We start from the raw sequence: 8,542 nt of genomic DNA on the forward strand, positions 1-8,542 counted from the left end.
TACGAAGATCTATATCAGTCGAACCGCATAACAATATACATTGTTCCCTTTGTCATCGGTATGTTACTTGCCCGAGATTCGATCGTTGGTATCTCAATACCTAGTTCAATCTCGTTACCGGCAAGTCTCTTTACTAGTTCCGTAATGCATCATCCCATAACTAACTCATTAGTCACATTGCTTGCAAGGCTTGTAGTGATGTGCATTACCGAGAGGGCCCAGAGATACCTCTCCGACAATCGGAGTGACAAATCCTAATCTCGATCTATGCCAACTCAACAAGTACCATCGGAGACACCTGTAAAGCACCTTTATAATCACCCAGTTACGTTGTGACGTTTGGTAGCACACAAAGTGTTCCTCCGGTAATCGGGAGTTGCATAATCTCATAGTCATAGGAACATGTATAAGTCATGAAGAAAGCAATAGCAGTAAACTAAAACGATCAAGTGCTAAGCTAACGGAATGGGTCAAGTAAATCACATCATTCTCCTAATGATGTGATCCCATTTATCAAATGACAACTCATGTCTATGGTTAGGAAACATAACCATGTTTGATCAATGAGCTAGTCAAGTAGAGGCATACTAGTGACACTATGTTTGTCTATGTATTCACACATGTATTACGTTTCCGGTTAATACAATTCTAGCATGAATAATAAACATTTATCATGATATGAGGAAATAAATAATAACTTTATTATTGCCTCTAGGGCATATTTCCTTCACTCTCCCACTTGTACTAGAGTCAATAATCTAGATTACACAGTAATGATTCTAACACCCATGGAGTCTTGGTGCTGATCATGTTTTGCTCGTGGAAGAGGCTTAGTCAACGGGTCTGCAACATTCAGATACGTATGTATCTTGCAAATCTCTATGTCTCCCACCTGGACTTGACCCCGGATGGAATTGAAGCGTCTCTTGATGTGCTTGGTTCTCTAGTGAAATCTGGATTCCTTTGCCAAGGCAATTGCACCAGTATTGTCACAAAAGATTTTTATTGGACCCGATGCACTAGGTATGACACCTAGATCGGATATGAACTCCTTCATACAGACTCCTTCATTTGCTGCTTCTGAAGCAGCTATGTACTCCGCTTCACATGTAGACCCTGCCACGACGCTTTGTTTAGAACTGCTCCAACTAACAGCTCCACCGTTGAATATAAACACGTATCTGGTTTGCGATTTAGAATCGTCCGGATCAGTGTCAAAGCTTGCATCGATTTAACCATTTACGACGAGCTCTTTGTCACCTCCATAAACGAGAAACATATCCTTAGTACTTTTCAGGTATTTCAGGATGTTCTTGACTGCTGTCCAGTGATCCACTTCAGGATCACTTTGGTACCTCCCTGCTAAACTAATAGCAAGGCATACATCAGGTCTGGTACACACCATTGCATACATGATAGAGCCTATGGCTGAAGCATAGGGAACACTTTTCATTTTCTCTCTATCTTCTGCAGTGGTCGGGCATTGAGTCTTACTCAACTTCATACCTTGTAACACAAGCAAGAACCCTTTCTTTGCTTGATCCATTTTGAACTTCTTCAAAACTTTATCAAGGTATGTGCTTTGTGAAAGTCCAATTAAGCGTCTAGATCTATCTCTATAGATCTTGATGCCCAATATATAAGCAGCTTCTCTGAGGTCTTTCATTGAAAAACTCTTATTCAAGTATCCTTTTATGCTATCCAGAAATTCTATGTCATTTCCAATCAGCAATATGTCATCCACATATAATATTAGAAATGCTAGAGAGCTCCCACTCACTCTCTTGTAAATACAGGCTTCTCCAAAAGTCCGTATAAAACCATATGCTTTGATCACACTATCAAAACATTTATTCCAACTCCGAGAGGCTTGCACCAGTCCATAAATGGATTGCTGGAGCTTGCACACTTTGTAAGCTCCCTTTGGATCGACAAAACCTTCTGGTTGCATCATATACAACTCTTCTTCCAGAAATCCATTCAGGAATGCATTTTGACATCCATTTTCCAAATTTCATAATCATAAAATGCGACAATTGCTAACATGATTCGGACAGACTTAAGCATCGCTATGAGTGAGAAAGTCTCATCGTAGTCAACTCCTTGAACTTGTTGAAAACCTTTCGCAACAAGCCGAGCTTTGTAGACAGTAACATTACCGTCAGCGTCAGTCTTCTTCTTGAAGATCCATTTATTCTTGATGGCTTGCCAATCATCGGGCAAGTCAACCAAAGTCCATACTTTGTTCTCATACATGGATCCCATCTCAGATTTCATGGCCTCAAGCCATTTTGCGAAATCTAGGCTCACCATCGCTTCTTCATAGTTCATAGGTTCATCATGGTCAAGTAACATGACTTCCAGAATAGGGTTACCGTACCACTCTGGTGCGGATCTTACTCTGGTTGACCTACGAGGTTCGGTAGTAACTTGATCTGAAGTTTCATGATCATTATCATTAGCTTCCTCGCTAATTGGTGTAGGTGTCTCAGGAACCGGTTTCTATGATGAACTACTTTCCAATAAGGGAGCAGGTACAATTACCTCATCAAGTTCTACTTTCCTCACACTCACTTCTTTCGAGAGAAACTCCTTCTCTAGAAAGGATCCATTCTTAGCAACGAATGTCTTGCCTTCAGATCTGTGATAGAAGGTGTACCCAACAGTCTCCTTTGGGTATCCTATGAAGACACATTTCTCCGATTTGGGTTCGAGCTTATCAGGTAGAAGCTTTTTCACATAAGCATCGCAGCCCCAAACTTTAAGAAATGACAACTTTGGTTTCTTACCAAACCATAGTTCATAAGGCGTCGTCTCAACGGATTTCGACGGTGCCCTATTTAACGTGAATGCAGCCGCCTCTAAAGCATAACCCCAAAATGATAGCGGCAAATCAGTAAGAGACATCATAGATCGCACCATATCCAGTAAAGTATGATTACGACGTTCGGATACACCATTACGCTGTGGTGTTCCGGGTGGCGTGAGTTGCGAAACTATTCCGCATTGTTTCAAATGTAGACCAAACTTGTAACTCAAATATTCTCCTCCATGATCAGATCGTAGAAACTTTATTTTCTAGTTATGATGATTTGCCACTTCACTCTGAAATTCTTTGAACTTTTCAAATGTTTCAGACTTATGTTTCATTAAGTAGATATACTCATATCTGCTCAAATCATCTGTGAAGGTGATAAAATAACGATACCCGTCGTGAGCCTCAATATTCATCGGACCACATACATCAGTATGTATGATTTCCAATAAATCTGTTGCTCACTCTATTCTTCCAGAGAACGGCGTTTTAGTCATCTTTCCCATGAGGCATGGTTCACAAGTACCAAGTGATTCATAATCAAGTGATTCCAGAAGTCCATCAGTATGGAGTTTCTTCATGCGTTTTACACCAATATGACCCAAATGGCAGTGCCACAAATAAGTTGCAGTATCATTATAAACTCTGCATCTTTTGGCTTCAACATTATGAATATGTGTATCACTACTATCGAGATTCAACACAAATTGGCCACTCTTCAAGGGTGCATGACCATAAAAGATATTACTCATATAAATAGAACAACCATTATTCTCAGATTTAAATGAATAACTGTCTCGCATCAAACAAGATCCAGATATAATGTTCATGCTTAACGCTAGCACCAAATAACAATTATTTTGGTCTTAAAACTAATCCCGAAGGTAGATGTAGAGGTAGCGTGCCGACGGCGATCACATCGACTTTGGAACCATTTCCCACGCGCATCGTCACCTCATCCTTAGCTAGTCTTTGCTTCATCCGTAGTCCCTGTTTCGAGTTGCAAATATTAGCAACAGAACCAGTATCAAATACCCAGGTGCTACTGCGAGCTCTAGTAAGGTACACATCAATAACATGTATATCACATATACCTTTGTTCACCTTGCCATCCTTCTTATCTGCCAAATACTTGGGGCAGTTCCGCTTCCAGTGACCAGTCTGTTTGCAGAAGAAGCACTCAGTCTCAGGCTTAGGTCCAAACTTGGGTTTCTTCTCCTAAGCAGCAACTTGCTTGCCGTTCTTTTTGAAGTTCCCCTTCTTCTTCCCTTTACCCTTTTTATTGAAACTGGTGGTCTTGTTAACCATCAACACTTGATGCTCCTTCTTGATTTCTACCTCTGCCGCTTTTAGCATAGCGAAGAGCTCGGGAATTGTCTTATCCATCCCTTGCATATTATAGTTCATCATGAAGCTCTTGTAGCTTGGTGGCAGTGATTGAAGAACTCTGTCAATGACACTATCAACAGGAGGATTAACTCCCAGTTGAGTCAAGTGGTTATGGTACCCAGACATTCTGAGTATATGTTCACTGACAGAACTATTCTCCTCCATCTTGCAGCTGTAGAACTTATTGGAGACTTCATATATCTAAATCCAGGCATTTGCTTGAAATATTAACTTCAACTCCTGGAACATATCATATGGTCCATGACGTTCAAAACATCGTTGAAGTTCCGGTTCTAAGCCGTAAAGCATGGCACACTGAACTATCGAGTAGTCATCAGCTTTGCTCTGCCAGACGTTCTTAACATCGTCAGTAACATCTGCAGCAGGCCTAGCACCCAGCGGTGCTTCTGGGACGTAATTCTTCTGTGCAGCAATGAGGATAATGCTCAAGTTACAGACCCAGTCCGTGTAATTGCTACCATCATCTTTCAACTTTGCTTTCTCAAGGAACGCATTAAAATTCAACAGAACAACAGCACGGGCCATCTATCTACAATAACATAGACAAGAAAAATACTATCAGGTACTAAGTTCGTGATAAATTTAAGTTCAATTAATCATATTACTTAAGAACTCCCACTTAGATAGACATCCCTCTAATCATCTAAGTGATCACGTCATCCATATTAACTAAACCATGACTGATCATCACGTGAGATGGAGTAGTTTTCAATGATGAACATCTCTATGTTGATCATATCTACTATATGATTCAAGCTCAACCTTTCGGTCTCAGTGTTCCGAGGCCATATTTGCATATGCTAGGCTCGTCAAGTTTAACCCGAGTATTCTGCGTGTGTAAAACTGTCTTACACCCATTGTAGATGAACGTTGAGCTTATCACACCCGATCATCACATGGTGTCTTGGCACGACGAACTTTGGCAATGGTGCATACTCAGGGAGAACACTTTTACCTTGAAATCTAGTGAGAGATCATCTTATAATGCTACCGTCAAACAAAGCAAAATAAGATGCATAAAGGATAAAGATCACATGCAATCAATATAAGTGATATGATATGGCCATCACCATCTTGTGCCTTTGATCTCCATCTCCAAAGCACCGTCATGATCACCATCGTCACCGGTGCGACACCTTGATCTCCATTGTAGCATCGTTGTCATCTCGCCATCTATTGCTTCTACGACTATCGCTACCGCTTAGTGATAAAGTAAAGCAATTACAGGGCGATTGCATTGGATACAATAAAGCGACAACCATATGGCTCCTGTCAGTTGCCGATAACTCCGTTACAAAACATGATCATCTCATACAATAAATATAGCATCACGTTTTGACCATATCACATCACAACATGCCTTGCAAAAACAAGTTAGACGTCCTCTACTTTGTTGTTGCAAGTTTTACGTGGCTGCTACGGGCTGAGCAAGAACCGTTCTTACCTACGCATCAAAACCACAACGATAGTTCGTCAAGTTAGTGCTGTTTAAACCTTCTCAAGGACCGGCGTAGCCACACTTGGTTCAACTAAAGTTGGAGAAACTGACACCCGCCAGCCACCTGTGTGCAAAGCACGTCGGTAGAACCAGCCTCGTGTAAGCGTACGCGTAATGTCAGTCCGGGCCGCTTCATCCAACAATACCGCTGAACCAAAGTATGACATGCTAGTAAGCAGTATGACTTGTATCACCCACAACTCACTTGTGTTCTACTCGTGCATATAACATCTACGCATAAACCTGGCTCAAATGCCACTGTTGGGGAACGTAGTAATTTCAAAAAAAATCCTACGCACACTCAAGATCATGGTGATGCATAGCAACGAGAGGGGAGAGTATGTCTACGTACCCTCGTAGACCGAAAGCGGAAGCGTTTATCAACGCGGTTGATGTAGTCGTACACCTTCACGATCCGTCTCGATCAAGTACCGAACGTACGGCACCTCCGCGTTCAGCACACGTTCAGCTCGATGACGTCCTCACCGTCTTGATCCAGCAAGAGGGGCGAATTAGTATATGAGTTCCGGCAGCACGACGGCATGGTGATGGTGTTGGTGAAGAGCAATCTCCGCAGGGCTTCGCCTAAGCACTACGAAAACTATTACAGAGGATAAACTAGAGGGGACGGGGTTGCCGGCACACGGCTTGGTGTTTCTTGATGTGTCTTGGGAGCTATCCCTACCCCTCTATTTATATGTTGAGCCTTGGGGTCGAAACTTGGAGTAAAAGCCTCCACAAACTCGGTTTCACCCGAAAGGCAAGAGTCCTTCTCGGACTCCAGGGCCAGACACCAGGGTTCCCGGCGTCTGGACCCAGACGCCGGGGACCCTGGCGTCTGGCCCCTGGACTCCGCAAAACTTCCTTTTGCGCTTTCCAAAAACCTTGTGGGCTTTCCCCTTGGCCCAAATAAAGTGTTCTCGTACCCAAACATTTCGGGAAACATCCAGAACTCCTTCTAGTGAATTTCGGAACCCTTCCGGAGACCAAACACTATTATCCCATTTATCAAACTTTATCTCCGGACCATTCCGGAGTTCCTCATCATGTCCGTGATCTTATCCGGAACTCCGAACAACATTCGGTTACCAACATACATAACTCATAAATACTATATCGTCAACAAATGTTAAGCGTGCGGACCCTATGGGTTCGAGAACTATGTAGACATGACCGAGACACTTCTCTGGTCAATAACCAATAGCGGAACCTGGATGCCCATATTGGCTCCTACATATTCTACGAAGATCTATATTGGTCGAACCGCATAACAATATACGTTGTTCCCTTTGTCATCGGTATGTTACTTGCCCGAGATTCGACCGTCGGTATCTCAATACCTAGTTCAATCTCGTTATTGGCAAGTTTCTTTACTCGTTCCGTAATGCATCATCCTATAACTAACTCATTAATCACACTGCTTGCAAGGCTTGTAGTGATGTGCATTACCGAGAGGGCCCAAAGATACCTCTCCAACAATCGGAGTGACAAATCCTAATCTTGATCTATGCCAACTCAACAAGTACCACCGGAGACACCTGTAGAGCACCTTTATGATCACCCAGTTACGTTGTGACATTTCGTAGCACACAAAGTGTTCCTCCGGTAATCAGGAGTTGCATAATCTCATAGTCATAGGAACATGTATAAGTCATGAAGAAAGCAATAGTAGTAAACTAAAACGATCAAGTGCAAGCTAACGGAATGGGTCAAGTCAATCACATCATTATCCTAATGATGTGATCCCATTTATCAAATGACAACTCATGTCTATGGTTAGGAAACATAACCATCTTTGATCAACGAGCTAGTCAAGCAGAGACATACTAGTGACACTATGTTTGTCTATGTATTCACACATGTACTATGTTTCCGGTTAATACAATTCTAGCATGAATAATAAACATTTATCATGGTATGTGGAAATAAATAATAACTTTATTATTGCCTGTAGGGCATATTTCCTTCAGGGAGGGGGCAATATCCATCAACATCTTCACCAGCACCATCTCATCTCAAACCCTAGTTCATATCTTGTATCCAATCTTTGTCCCAAAGCCTCAGATTGGTACATGTGGGTTGTTAGTAGTGTTGATTACTCCTTGTAGTTGATGCTAGTTGGTTTATTCGGTGGAAGATCATATGTTCAGATCCTTTATGCATATTAATACCCCTCTAATTATGAACATGAATATGATTTGTGAGTAGTTACGTTTGTTCCTGAGGACATGGGAGAAGTCTTGCTGTAAGTAGTCATGTGAATTTGGTATTCGTTCGATATTTTGATGAGTGTATGTTGTCTTTCCTCTAGTGGTGTCATGTGAACGTCGACTACATGACACTTCACCATTCTTGGCCTAGGGGAAGGCATTGGGAAGTAATAAGTAGATGATGGGTTGCTAGAGTGAGAGAAGCTTAAACCCTAGTTTGTGAGTTGCTTCGTAAAGGGCTGATTTGGATCCATATGTTTCATGCTATGGTTAGGTTTACCTTAATACTTCTTTTGTAGTTGCGGATGCTTGCAATAGTGGTTAATCATAAGTGGGATGCTTGTACAAGGAAGGGCAGTACCCAAGCACCGGTCCACCCACATATCAAATTATCAAAGTACCGAACGCGAATCATATGAACGTGATGAAAACTAGCTTGACGATAATTCCCATGTGTCCTCGGGAGCGTTTTCCTTTACATAAGAGTTTTTCCAGGCTTGTCCTTTGCTACAAAAAGGATTGGGCCATCTTGCTGCACCTTATTTACTTTTATTACTTGTTACCCGTTACAAATTACCTTATCACAAAACTATTTGTTACCGATAATTT

Source organism: Triticum urartu, chromosome 2A (genome assembly GCF_056163025.1).
Source record: "Triticum urartu cultivar PI428250 chromosome 2A, HENAU_Tu73, whole genome shotgun sequence".
Lineage (NCBI taxonomy): Eukaryota > Viridiplantae > Streptophyta > Magnoliopsida > Poales > Poaceae > Triticum > Triticum urartu.